This window comes from Sphaeramia orbicularis, unplaced genomic scaffold, assembly GCF_902148855.1.
Source record: "Sphaeramia orbicularis unplaced genomic scaffold, fSphaOr1.1, whole genome shotgun sequence".
NCBI classification, from domain to species: Eukaryota; Metazoa; Chordata; class Actinopteri; order Kurtiformes; family Apogonidae; genus Sphaeramia; species Sphaeramia orbicularis.
Window position 1 is genome coordinate 581,450 of NW_021941438.1, and position 15,124 is coordinate 596,573.

General features: G+C 40.6%; 1 pseudogene; it reads right to left on the bottom strand.

Moving 5' to 3' along the window:
* LOC115415727 (serine/threonine-protein kinase NLK-like) overlaps positions 1–2,574 on the bottom strand; it is a 45,427-nt pseudogene extending 42,853 nt beyond the window's left edge.
* Positions 2,575–15,124: the final 12,550 nt, after the last annotated feature.

A 15,124-nucleotide genomic window follows, 5' to 3' on the forward strand; every position in this document is an offset into this window, starting at 1 on the left:
ACCACACAATCACAATAATACTTGTGCTATTAGCATAACATATGTACATTTGCTAACGCTGGCATTAACTCATATCAGATTACATGGTCATCTAACCTGCTCATTAGGCCATTTGGCACTAACTAATGTGTTCACATGTATACAGTTTACAGAGAGCGTAACTCTCAGGTTGCACTATGGGTTCAAAGTATGAAGCTGCTGTAGGTCCTGAGGCTGCTCAGTTCTACGTTTAGTTCCAGTCTGTGTTTACCTACAGAGTTTGTGGAACATGTTGAAGAAATGCCTGACAAAATGACAACTTCATATGGTGAAGGACTGTGATGCTTCTGTGAGCTGGGGCTCTGGATTCTGAACTCCACACACAGAGTCTGACGAAATGTGTTAGTTATGTGAGCGCAAAAAAAAGGTTTTGATCAGTTTTTGAAACTCAGGACGACATAGGCTGCTACAGTCGATGTAAATAATGGACACACTGCAGTTGTCATGTGTGAACAGGAAAATGTGGACCACATTCCCTGTTGTTTATATTGTCCAAAAAAAAGAAAAAATACATTTCTGACCATGGCATGCCTCTACTATATTCATAGAAAACCATTCCTAATAGTGAATCGACTCAACCCATCCAAGCAAACAGTAATTTGTTTCTTCCTTTTATTCTTTTATTTTACCTTCTGTCTTCGCTTTCCTCCTTTTTTCTTCCGTTCGGCTAATCTCTGCCAGGTGCCCTTGTTGTGCTTTACCACATTACTGCATCTTGCAGCTATATTAATAACTAACACCTACCACACAACACATGCACAGGCTCTTAATACAACTTAAACCACCTTCTTTTGCTACACACTTATGAAATGTGCTATAACTCACATCTGATGCCAACTCTGGAATTTGAAAACTATTTCTTTTATTTTACGCTGATACGTGTTTTGTATCTGAAATAAACAATACTATTTCAAAAAACAGAATTAAACTAATACTACAACGAACAATGCGACGCACTCTTAAATGAAACAGAAGGACACTGCACTGACCGTTTCCCTCCAATGTTAAGGATTCACGTTGTACAAAAAGAACAGCTTTACACAATATGGAGCCTTTAATAAACCACGGTTTTGTGAATCGTACTGAAGGCCAGTCACTCATTTGCATGCATTTTTCAGCTCCGATAAATATACAGGCTTTCCCCGTAACACCTGAAAAAGTCTAAGACTAAAACTCCATCTGAAACTCCATCAGTCCACGTGCACCAGTGGAGCAGCCTCTGTGGGCGACTGGGCTTCGGTGCGTTGCCCACGGATACTCTGACATGGATCAAAACCTTCTAGTTTGTGGACGACCTGCTCTACCTTCTGATCCAAAGCCGCCCTCTTCTAGGCTGGGACTAAAAAAACGGACTTTGATATCATCAGGCCTTTTGCAAGAACTCCTCGCACTAAAAATATGGATGTATAAAATGCCATATGACTAGAATTGATTCACTTGTTTTTCTATTTTGAACTTTCTTCCAGGGACCAGTACAGTTTAGTAGAAGTCCAGGACAGTTGGAGGAAACATGTGTAATGAGTTGGCAGTAACTGTTCACTAAATGATGGTATATTTTGAGTTTAGAACCCAGCTGAGCTCAGACACACATGCAGGCATTCATCATGTGTATGGGGTCATTTATGGGACACTAAGAGCTCATCATGATTTGTTGAGACTGTTCAGATCTAAATAAACACCTGTGTTTGTGGCAGGGGTCCCACTTCAGTTTTCTAACACTGTTTTCAAAGTTTTGTGGTGTACGAAAAGCAAAGGACAGGCAAACTCCTCTAAATGAAAACAAAATGAGAAAGTAATAAAACTTAAAGCCAAAATAAAAAGTATTCTAATCTGTAAAGTTGTTCCAAGTGCCAGGGTTTGGTTTGAGCTCAACACTTCCTTCTACTCTGTTTCCTTCTGCACATATTCGCAGGTTTCCTCTTCAGTTTTAATGTCAACAGCTGTGGAAGGTGGTAGTGACCTGAACTACATCTGAGAACACACTCACCACACAACCCGAAGGCTCCGTATCCGATGGGCCGGTCCGGCTATGTCCAGCTGCGGCGGAGGTGGTGGTGCTGATGCTGCGCTGCTGCTGGTGGTGGTGGTGGTGGTGGTGGGCTTTGACTGCGGCGGCGGCGGCGGCTTGGACCTGGGCGGGAGCCGCAGCCGCCGCGGGGGGGGCCTGTCCGGGGGCTGGAGAGGGGAAGTAGGGCTGCTGCTGGCCCGGGTTGAGCATGACCGCCGCGGCCGCCGCCGTGGAAGTGTGCTGCTGCACCGCGTGCACGGCGGCGGCGGCGTTGCCCGGATGCTGCAGGGTGATGCTGACCCGCCGCGTGGTGGTGGTGATGGATGTGGGGGGCGGCAGGTGCTGGAGCTGGTGGTGGTGGTGCGGGTGATGGGCAGCCACCGCTGAGGAGCCGCCGTTGTAAGCAGCCATCATTTTTGTTGCATTTGTAGCTGTTGTTCCGCAAAGAGCCATTCAATGAGAGGGCAGTGCCTCTGAGTACAGCCGCTTTAAGGGATGGTTAAGGCTGAGTACAGCAGCTTTAAGGGATGCTTAAGGCTGAGTACAGCAGCTTTAAGGGGTGGTTAAGGCTGTGTACAGCAGCTTTAAGGGATGCTTAAGGCTGAGTACAGCAGCTTTAAGGGGGTTAAGGCTGTGTACAGCAGCTTTAAGGGGTGGTTAAGGCTGTGTACAGCAGCTTTAAGGGATGCTTAAGGCTGAGTACAGCAGCTTTAAGGGGTGGTTAAGGCTGTGTACAGCAGCTTTAAGGGATGCTTAAGGCTGAGTACAGCAGCTTTAAGGGATGGTTATGGCTGCAAACTTAGGCAAACATAGAAAACAGGCTGGGCCTTGAATGATCCCTCATCAGTTAGTGGGTGGCAGGGCCAGCAGGCGCTCCGGTGTGCCTCTTTGTCATCGTGCTGAAGGATGACCCACTTCCTGTGAACTACTGTGGGTGCTCCTCGAACACCATCAGGCCTCTATAGTCTGGACCGGGCCGATGACGGAAAGCACAGCAGGAGGCCGGCCCCGGTCCGGGAGCACTGACACTACCGACAAACCAAAAGAGAGCCAATAGAAAAGACCCGCGCCCCCCTCAGTAAATGAAAAGCCCTGGGTGGCCCTAGATGTCCCTCATGACAGAGGTGGCGCCCCCTCCCTCCTGGTGAACTGCAGCTTCCCCTGTGGACAGAACAGTGTGATCTAAAGCCTGTCACATGGGCACAGGCGCGTTCATGTTTCCCAGTGTCCCAGTGTGCCACTGTGGAAGTGTCCTCACAGAGGTGCGTTCAGCGCAGGTCCATCAGATGCGCGCCAGGACGAACGCGTAAACAGGGTTAATCTGAGGGGAATTACCGCCGCTGATCCGGTGCAGAGGAGGTGGATCCTGAGCCAGGCCCCAGAACAGCAGACAGACAGACAGGCAGACAGACAGACAGGCCAAGGCCTCGGACACCCGCCGCACTCACTCACATAGTATTAGAACCCCCCCCCACAGAGCCGCGCGCTCCACAAAAACCCCATCATTGTTTGACAGTGACGAAGCCTGGGCCATGACGCACAAACACACAGGAGGAATGCTGGCGGACAACTTCTGCTCCCCATCGACTCCCTTTTGGGGGGGCTGGTTCACACGGCCCCCTGCCGGTCATGCGCGCACCCCCGGGAAAGTACCGCACGAGCCCGGAGCGAGCGGAGGGCCGAGTTCCGTCCCGGTTCTGCGGATGGAAAGCGACAAAAGCGGCCGAGCTGACAGATGTAGCTCCGGCTAAAGCCGCTCACACTTCACACCAAAACAACCCGCTCCAAGACTTCCCTTCCCGCGGCCTCCGCGACACTCCGCCGTCTGCGGGACGTGCACGCGCCCGGCTTTTACCCGTCCACACTTGGGCCCCGCGACGGTCCGGTGACACTGGCATGATCCGAGCGGCGTTCATGAGGACTGGGCTAGAAGAGCTGTGGATCCAACATGGTGAACGAAACCTCTGCTGCTCGGCGGTGAGATTATGCACGCACACCGGCCAATCACAGGCCGCGGCGCGCTGACGTAACGTAATCTCCGTGATTGTCAGCGCGCGCAGCCAGTGCGCGTCCAGACCGCGGTGAGTCCTGCTCCGGAGGCCTCGAGACCACTTCCACACATCAACAGCGAGCAGCCCCAAAAAAAAAAAAAAAAAACATCCAACAGCCCAAAATAAAAATAAAAAACAGCAACAGTCCAAAAAAAAACAAAAACAAAAACAAAAAACAGCAAACAGTCCAAAAAAAAACAAAACAGCGAACAGCCCAAAAAAAAACAAAACAGCGAACAGCCCAAAAAACAAAAACAAAAAAAAAACATCCAAAGCCCAAAATAAAAATAAAAAAACAGCAAACAGCCCAAAAAAAAAAAAAAAAACAGCAGTCCAAAAAAAAAAAAAAAAAAAAAAAAACAGCAACAGTCCAAAAAAAAACAAAAACAAAAACAAAAAACAGCAAAACAGTCCAAAAAAAAAAAACAAACAGCGAACAGCCCAAAAAAAAAAACCAAAAAAAAAAACATCCAACAGCCAAAAAAATAAAAAAACAGCGAACAGTCCAAAAAAAAAAAACAGCGAACAGCCCAAAAACAAAAAACAAAAAAAAAAACATCCAACAGCCCAAAATAAAAAAAAAAAAAACAGCAAACAGCCCAAAAAAAAAAAAAAAAAAAACAGCAACAGTCCAAAAAAAAAAAAAAAAAAACAGCAACAGTCCAAAAAAAAAAAAAAAAACAAAAAACAGCAAACAGTCCAAAAAAAAACAAAACAGCGAACAGCCCAAAAAAAAAACCAAAAAAAAAAACATCCAACAGCCACAAAAAAAAAAAAAAAAAAAACAAAAAAAAAAAAAAAAAAAAAAAACAGCAACAGTCCAAAAAAAACAAAAACAAAAAACAGCGAACAGTCCAAAAAAAAAAAAAAAAACAGCAACAGTCCAAAAAAAACAAAAACAAAAACAGCGAACAGTCCAAAAAAAAAACAAAAAAAACAGCAAACAACCCAAAAAAAAAAAAAAAAAAACAGCGAACAGACCAAAAAAAAAAAACAGCAAACAGTCCAAAAAAAAAAAAAACAACAGCAAACAGCCCAAAAAAAAAAAAAAAAAAAACAGCAAACAGCCCAAAAAAAAAAAAAAAAAAACAGCGAGCAGTCCAAAAAAAAACAAACAAAAAAAAAAAAACTCCAACAGCCCAAAAAAAAAAAAAAAAAAAAAAAAACAAAAAAAAAAAAAAAAAAAAAAACCAGCAACAGTCCCAAAAAAAAACAAAAAACAGCAACAGTCCAAAACAAACAAACAAAAAAAAAAAAACAGCGAACAGCCCAAAAAAAAAACAAAAAAAAAAACATCCAACAGCCCAAAAAAAAAAAAAAAAAAAACAGCAAACAGACCAAAAAAAAAAAAAAAAACAGCAACAGCCCAAAAAAAACAAAACAAAAACAGCGAACAGTCCAAAAAAAAAAAAAAAAAACAGCGAACAACCCAAAAAAAAAAAAAAAAACAGCGAACAGTCCAAAAAAAAAAAAAAAAACAAAAAATCCAAAAAAAAAAAAAAAAAAAAAAAACAACCCCCCAAAAAAAAAAAACAGCAAACAGCCCAAAAAAAAAAAAAAAAACAGCGAGCAGTCCAAAAAAAAACAAACAAACAAAAAAAACATCCAACAGCCCAAAATAAAAAAAAAAAAAAAAACAGCAAACAGCCCAAAAAAAAAACAACAAAAAACCCAGCACAGTCCCAAAAAAAAACAAAAAACAGCAACAGTCCAAAAAAAACAAACAAAAAAAAAAAAAACAGCGAACAGCCCAAAAAAAAACCAAAAAAAAAACATCCAACAGCCCAAAAAAAAAAAAAAAAAAAACAAACAGCCAAAAAAAAAAAAAAAAACAGCAACAGTCCAAAAAAAAACAAAAACAAAAACAGCGAACAGTCCAAAAAAAAAAAAAAAAACAGCGAACAACCCAAAAAAAAAAAAAAACAGCGAACAGTCCAAAAAAAAAAAAACAGCGAACAGTCCAAAAAAAAAAAAAAAACAGCAAACAGCCCCAAAAAAAAAAAAAAAACAGCAAACAGCCCAAAAAAAAAAAAAAAAAACAGCGAGCAGTCCAAAAAAAAACAAACAAAAAAAAAAACAGCAAACAGTCCAAAAAAAAAAAAAAAAAAAACAGCGAACATTCCAAAAAAAAAAAAAAAAAACAGCGAACAGCCCAAAAAAAAATACAAAAAAAACCAGCCAATAGTCCAAAAAACAAAAAAAAAAAAAAACAGCAAACAGTCCAAAAAGAAACAGCGAACAGTCCAAAAAAACAAACAAAAAAAAAAAACAGCGAACAGTCAAAAAAAAACAAAACAGCGAACAGCCCAAAAAAAAAAAAAAAAACAGCCAATAGTGTAATAGAAAAAAAACAGCCAATAGTCCAAAAAACAAAAAAACAGCAAACAGTCCAAAGAAAAAAAAAAACATAGCCAATAGTCCAATAAAACAAACAGCCAACAGTCCAAAAAAACAAAAAAAAAAAAACAGCCAACAGCCCCCCCAAAAAAAAAAAAAACGGCAAAAACCCAAAAAAAAAAAAAAAAAAACAAAACAGCGAGCAGCCCAAAAAAAAACAAACAAAAAAAAAAAAAACAGCAAACAGTCCAAAAAGAAAACAGCGAACAGTCCAAAAAAAAAAAACAGCGAACAGTCCAAAAAAAAAAAAACAGCGAACAGCCCAAAAAAAACCAAAAAAAACCCCAGCCAATAGTCCAAAAAAAAACAAAAAAAACCCAAAAAAAAACAGCAAACAGTCCAAAAAGAAAACAGTGAACAGTCCAAAAAAAAAAAAAAAAAAAAACAGCGAACAGTCCCAAAAACAAAACAGCCAACAGACAAAAAAAAAAAAAAAAACAGCCAATAGTCCAAAAAAACAGCAAACAGTCCAAAAAAAAAAAAAAAGCCAATAGTCCAAAAAAACAGTGAACAGCTCCAAAAAAAAAAGCCAATAGTCCAAAAAAACAGTGAACAGTCCAAAAAAAAAAAAAGCCAATAGTCCAAAAAACAAAACAAAACAAAACAAAAAAAACGCCAGCGAGTGTTCAATTCAGCACAAAGATTTAGAGTCCAACAGAGTTCGGTTATTCTGAGCTGACCGTGAACACACCACCACTTCATTTAGTACACGAGTGGAAGTACAGGATTATAGAAGTACTGCTTCAACTACTGCAGTAAAAGTAAAAGTACACAGGATTATAGAAGTACTGCTTCAACTCCTGCAGTAAAAGTACACAGGATTATAGAAGTACTGCTTCAACTCCTGCAGTAAAAGTACACAGGATTATAGAAGTACTGCTTCAACTACTGCAGTAAAAGTACACAGGACTATAGAAGTACTGCTTCAACTACTGCAGTAAAAGTACACAGGACTATAGAAGTACTGGTTCAACTACTGCAGTAAAAGTACACAGGATTATAGAAGTACTGCTTCAACTACTGCAGTAAAAGTACACAGGACTATAGAAGTACTGGTTCAACTACTGCAGTAAAAGTACACAGGACTATAGAAGTACTGGTTCAACTACTGCAGTAAAAGTACACAGGACTATAGAAGTACTGCTTCAACTACTGCAGTAAAAGTACACAGGACTATAGAAGTACTGGTTCAACTACTGCAGTAAAAGTCAAAGTACACACTCAAATGTACTCAAAAGTATATCAAAGTAAGAAGCAGCCCCATGTGTTTTCTCAGAGTGCTGCCTCAGATTGGACTCATCGTCTCTATTTGGATTCACACACTGAATTAACCCTCCAAAATAAATACATACTACATAAATAAAAACCAGAGCTTTGAAGTAGGTTTGTCCTGTCAGTTCCAATTTTAAAAAGTCTTTTGTGTGCTTTCTTGCCTTATATTTCTCACTCATATTTGATGACATTTCATCTTGTTCCATATTTTAGTTTTGGATTCATTTATTTTCTGCAGCCGTTTGACATCATTTTGTGTTCCATCTTCTTTGTTGTTTCATCATTTGTCTTTTCTGTCATTATTGTTCTGTTATGTCTTTTGATGTATGTTTTTACAACCGTTTTGTCAGATCTTTGACTTAATTTTCTCATTATGGCCTTTGTCATTTTCATTTATTTCATCTTTTACTTCATTTCCATCCCATTTCATTTTAAGTCTTTTACATCATAATTGTCTTGTTGCACGTTTTTGTTTCTGTTACATCATTTGTACGTTATGTCTTTTAACCCATAAAGACCTAAACAGCCACTGGCAACCAAAAAAAAACATCTACTGATTTGAAATGTTTAATAACTTCTGAACCCCTAAACCTATGAGCATGTTGAAATAATTGGTGTCAAATACAGTTCTTCATCTTTTCATGGTCATCAGATATGACCATATTTGGATGTTCAGAGGCTCTGTAGTTACCATGGAAACACCGTCATCTTCTACAACAGTGATTCACCAGTCAAACCCATGGAGTTGGAACAATGACGCTGGGCTTATGTTCAGTTATTAACACTATATTTGCTGAAAAAGTCACTTTTTCGTCAGTTTTCTGTGTTTCTGACATAAAAACCCTCAACCTTAAACTGAGCTTTTATGAACAGCTACATGATCAGTGAATTAAATACAGGAAAATACCTGATTTTCACTGAAAAAAATGGAAAAATGCAGAGGATAATATTATAACAAATGGTGATAAATCCCTTTAAAAAGAGTAAAATATGGAGAAACCAACTCTTCGAACTGCCACATAAGTAGCACTGGGTCTTTATGGGTTTAGTATCTTTTACACCATCTTCTTCTTTTTAGATCGTTTACATCATTTTGTCATTTTCATTTCCTGTCTTTAGTTTCATCGTTGGCATCATTTTCATCCTATCTTTATCCCTCATACTTCTTTTCCATCGTCCGTTACATCATCGTTGTGTCGTGTGTGTTTTAACTCATGCCTCTTTACATTATTTTTGTGTTTTTTTTTTTTATGTCTGTCTTGTTGTTTTCGTCTAGTTTTGTCTTTTATGATGTTTTCTATACATCCTCCTGAGACCCAGGAAAGTTTTGGCTTTTTCACATTAAATAATTGCCTTGATTGGAAACAGCATGGTGCGACAGTTTTTAGATACTGTTTTTTTTTTTTTTTAGTGGACAGCGTTTTTATTTTTTTTATTTTGAAGTACAACTGTGAAACTCTTGTCCCTTACAGAGGACAAAAACGTACAAATATAACATCGTGTAACATCATTTTCATTTTTTAATTGAAATTATTCGTTTATTTTTTTATCTTGGTACATCTTTTACATTTCTTTTCTTTCATCTGTGCATGTAATTTTCATTTTGTCATGTCTTTAAATCACTTATTATATCTCATTTTCTTCATTCGGATTGAATTCTGCAACATTAAAAACATCTACACACAAAATAAACCAATTAAAGAGTCACAAAATCACTGCAGGTTTCCATCTTGTTTCAGTTTGTGTTGTTTCATTTCATTTGTTGTTTTTTTCAGTGTTTTTATCTTGTTCGGTTCCTGATCTTGTGCATCACATTCATTTTTTCCCCTGCATCACTCTATCTTTTACATCATTTTTGTCTTATGTTTTTTTATATTTTCATCTTTTTACTCTATGTATTTTACACTGTCTTTTGAATAAAGGATGAAACCTTGACATAGGACCCTGACAGTTTGTGTCTACAGTTCATGCTGGTCCAGTTTACAGTTTATAACTCTGATGCTTTCATGGAAAGAATCTCTACAATATTTCTATTTTGTAATAAGCGTTCATTTAAGTACTGCACATAAGTGAGTCATTCCCATTGCTCATTTTCACACCTTTCAAAAGCCTTTCCATCATAAATAAAGTGAAAACATACCTTGATGAACATGCACTCCGTACTTTCTCCTGCTCCTTGGTATTCCCATACTTTCACATATATTGAAATGTGAGGAAACAGTTACAAATGCACCATTCATCCATTAGTCACAGAAAGCACAGTGCACATCATGCAGAAGGTTGGATTTCTAGAACACACTCATAATCTGTTTAATCAGTCAAAACTACTTAAAATCCACGATCTTGTAAAATATTATACACCAATAATCGGATTCAAAGCATTCAACAAATTACTACCAAGTAATATACAAAAATATTTTACAATTCAGGAGAGTACTGATAATCTGGGAGGTTTTGGAGGTTTCACATTATCCACATTTGGAACCACTGGTAAACGTTTGTGTGTCTGCATGTGGAGTGAAACTTTGGAACAGTCTGGACACCAACACAAGGAACGCCCAAATACCCACCCATGTAAACTGGAATCTAAACAGATGGTCTGGTCCCAGTATAAAGACAGAGGGTCCTAATACTGATGTCACATCAATACTCTGTCTTAAATGTTAATGTGTGGTGTAGTTGACATGTTGTTGTGCTTTACCTTCTGCTATTGTTCTCATCATTTCTGGGATGTGCTGCCCTTTACTCTTTACCATTAGTGCTATTGTAGTTTTATTCTTACCATTGATGGTACATAATTATTATAATGTAAGTTAATGTTAACTGTTACCACCAGGGTCCGTCTATCTGTTGGTAATTGGATTTTCTTTTCGGAAACAAAAAAAATCATCAAGAAGAAGAAAAACACTCATGTTCCAGCATATTTAAAAAGCTGTTTTTATCGTACACACATTCTTGATGAATTATCGTAAAAGGCGATCATTTTAAGAATCGTCTTTCACTTCAAGCAGTGACTGAAAAGTGCCGTAACTGTCGTCTTTAGAATGTGCACGCTAGTGTTATCTGTCTGTGTTCTCAGTTCAGGTTATTTATGTGGGTTTTCTCTGAAACTGGGTTTATTTTACTATCTGTCATTTTTCCATCTTTTTAGACCCAATAACAAAAGGTACATGTAGACCCCCCCCCCCCCAGGATGGACCTGATGATGACCTCAGAGAAATTGTCATGTCGGCGTCCAGACTGTGTCTGGATTTGTCTGTCTTTTCTGTTTTCTCTGTCATGTCCTGTTTTATTTTGTTAAGTTTCCCTCATGTGTCATGTCTGGTGTCTTTACTTCCCTTCCCTGATTGGTCCACCTGCTCCTGATTACCTGACTCCTCCTGATTATCCACCTGTGTCCAATTGTCTTCCCTCCCTCTTGTGTATTTAAACCCTGTGTTTTCCCCTGTTCCTTTGCCAGTTTGTGTTCTACCTTTGTGTGCTCACTTACCAGCGTTTTTGGATCCTGTCAGTCTGTCTGCCCGTTCTGACCCGTTTTGCCTTCCGACCACCGATTCTGCCTGTTCCTTGTCTGCCTGCTCGTCTGGTTCTGACCTGGTTCGTTCATCCGACTTCTGATTCTGCCTTATCCCTGATGCCTCCAACGTGTTACCTTGTGTTTCGACCCTCGCCTGGACCCTGACTGTGAGTAGCCTTTCCCTCATGTCCCGTTGCCTCCTGAATTGCCCTCCTGTGTATGACCTGGCTTGTTTTTTGACTATCCTCCGTTTTGCCCTAGTTGGGTTGCTGTCGGGAGTCCTCCGGCTCGGTCGTGCTGACCGCCCGCATTCCCCGCTCACAGCCCGGACGACGAGTCCAGATTCACACGCCTTCACAGACGTGTTAACAATTCTGTGCTGTGTTTTCCTACTGTGATTGTGTTTAATAAACACTCCCAATTGGTCATCTGCGTTCTGGTCTGGCATTTGGGTTCAGCCTTTGTACTAGTCCCATTACAGAAATGAAACAAAAATTATACTCTTGCTCTGATCCATCCATAGTTAATGAATTTAAAATCAAATATTGGGTCCAAAATAGGACCCAAATATGGACATTAAATCTCTCTAGGTGTCAGTGCATTAGATGTGTAAATGCTCTTCTATAGACTCTAAATACAGGCACTGTGTTCAATGTGTGGATCCTAGTGGTTTTTCTAATTCACACGTGGGTTTTTCATCAGTCCCATTCCAGGTTTTGTATGTAACCCATCGTGTCCACTGGTGTTACATGCAGAACCTGAACATTTAAACGCATATAAATCGCAAATGATTTTGCAACAGTGCTCATTTTTGTGAAACACTGTCTTGCATAATTAGTTCAATTCCTAAAATGCACCTGTGACAGAATAAAAAGATATATAAAAAAAAAAGTGGTGTATAATTTTCGTGTCCTTTTGACTGGTTACATACAGATTTTTGTATTAAATATAACGTCAAATAATATAAAAATGTGTTTTATCTGAAAATAGTTTCTTTTATCTCAGTATTTATTTATTTAAAGGACCCTAAGTGCATCTAACCCTGCGTCCTAACATTCGTCTACATCTGGTTGAATGTTTAACCCTCTGTCCTGTTTTTAGGACCAGTTTCATAAAAGAATCCATTTGTCATTTAAACATTACATCATAGACGTTGATGCAAAACAAAATGGCCATGCATTGGTCTCAGTAAAAACACACAGATAAAACACTTATAAACAGAATAAAATAGTCAGTACAAAAATATATAAATATTCATGAATAAATAATGCACGTCATAAAATCTGTGATAAAACCGACACTATTTTGATGTTAAAATGCATTTAGCTGAATATGGCACCAGTTAACAGGTAGAGCCAGTATTCCACAGTGTGACTGAGTTTATTGCATTGTTTGCCTCTGATATTCTGTGTGTTTATTTAACAGCCTGGTGGTGGTTGGGTAAAAACTGTCCTGGAATTTGCATATCAGGCTTCTGTATCTTCTTCCTGAGGGCAAAACAGAGAACATGTGGTTTCATCGTCCAATATGAAGGAAAGCGTTCCCTTACAGAGTTTAGGAACCAAAACAAGATGAAGATTACGTATTAGACACGAGTGAAAAACAACATAAAAATAAATGAATCAAGATGAGGACAACGTAAAAAAAATAAAAAATAAAAAATGAAAGCAACATAAAAGGGGACGGAAACATCAGCTGCTGTAGTTCATGTTTGATGTTTCTTAGTCAGATATATAGCACACACACACACACACACACACACACACACACACACACATTTATTTTAATATAATTTACAGCTACAATACAACCATCAATGAATTCTACAAACTGGATGTCAGAAACACAGGACGAGGTGTAAACAGTCCTTTAAGTGTGAGCACGATGCCCCGACACCGCTGACACAGTGGAGTTCCCCTTGGAGGGTGGTTGGGGTTACTCATCTTCAGTAGTAAACCTCAGATCTCATTGGGTGTTTGGGCCATTACAACTAGACACCCTCGACTGAGGAAGGCCCTACAGGGCTGGTCCAGTCCCCACAGGGCTGGTCCAGTCCCCACAGTGTGTCTCCTGAATCCCCCCCTCAGCTGGGGGTCCAGCAGGAGTGGTTCCTCTTCATCCACACCCACTGCCTGCTTCTCTGCTGCCTCCGACACCGCCTTGGCTGTCTGACGTAGACTGTGGCCTTTGACTCCCAGGTTTTGTAGTATCCTGATGGTAGATGCTGCCAGGAACCCCCTGCACCCCACTTCCACTGGGCGGACGTCAGTGTTCCAGCCACGATGTTGTGCTTCAGCAGCTAGCTCTGCGTAGCGAAGTTGTTTCCGCTCATAAGCTTCAACCACTGAGTCCTCCCAGGGTACGGTGAGTTCCATGATGAAGACTCTCGTCAGAGAAGGGGACCACAGGACCATGTCAGGTCTGAGGGGAGTGGTTGCTATCTCTGGAGGGAAAGCTAATTGCTGGCCAACATCCACTAGCATCTTCCAGTCGCAGGCTGCTCAAAGCTGATGGTGCTCCATGGGTGTGGGGCTGCTCCTGGCTACTTTTGCCCCCCATGGACAAACATGACCTGGGGATGTTGGGTGCTGCTGGTGCTAATGACTTGGTAGTGGTTGGTTTCTTTTCCAGGGTGGAGGTGAGGCTCTTAAGGACTTGGTTATGACACCAGGTGTACCGTCCCTGGGTGAGGCTGACCTTACACCCTGTCAACATGTGTTTGAGGGGAGCTGGTCTGGAGCAGAGGGCACATCCTGAATCTTCGCCGTACCACTGATGAACATTACTAGGTGTCGGAAGGACGTCGTACGCGGCTCTGATGATAAAGCTGAGTCGCTTCACCTCCATGCTCCACAGGTCCCTCCAGCTGATCCTCCTCCTCTCCAGGTTCTCCCATTGTGTCCATCGTCCCCGTTTACCCAGGAAGCCTCGGCCCACCCTGCTGCTTCCTCCTGGTGGTGTATTTCGTCCACCGCCCATCTCCGCCTCTCTGGTGCCTCAGCTGTGTTCCAGGCTGGCTGCCTACAGCAGGTGTTAGGCCCAGGCCTCCTCTTCCTTGCTGGACATGCCCCACTACGTCTGCATGTTTGAGGGCGGCTGTCGCCCTCCACGGCACCGGCTGGTCTCCACTTATGACCCGTCACCAAAACTGGTGCGTTGTTACACACTGTTGGATCTCACGATTCATTCCGTGTCATCTGGCGTCTTTCCTTGGCACACTTAAACTCCTCTATGAGACTGATGAGGGGCAGCCTGAGGGCGCAATCTACGGAGATACAGTGACATAAAGGAAAAAAAAAAAAAAAACAGCCAAACTCGACAAAAACACAGCAACACACACCAGTAGATCACTCCAAAACAGCACTATCACTTTTATATACAGTTATTTACAAGACTTCAGCTAAAACGCTGCCAAAAGTAATAAAAATCTTCCATCTCTCTCTCACTGACCGCACTCTGCTGGTCTGCTCCACCCAGTCCCCCCCAATAGACCAATAGAAAGAACCCAACCTCAGATAAAAGAGGACATTTGAATTATGCCAACAGTGTAAACGGTTCAGGAGTGTCGGTAACCGGACGAAAAAACTGTGGAACTGGAGCAAGGATCGTCTAAAAAGGGTTAAAAAAGGGGTGAACAAGGGTTAAACAAGGGTTAAAAAAGGGTTAAACAAGGGTTAAAAAAAAAAGGGTTAAACAAGGGTTAAACAAGAGTTGAAAAAGGGTTAAAAAGGGGTTAAACAAGGGTTAAACAAGGGTTAAAAAAGGGTTAAACAAGGGTTGAACAAGGGTTAAGAGTTGAAAAAGGGTTAAAAAGGGGTTAAACAAGGTTAAAAAAAGGTT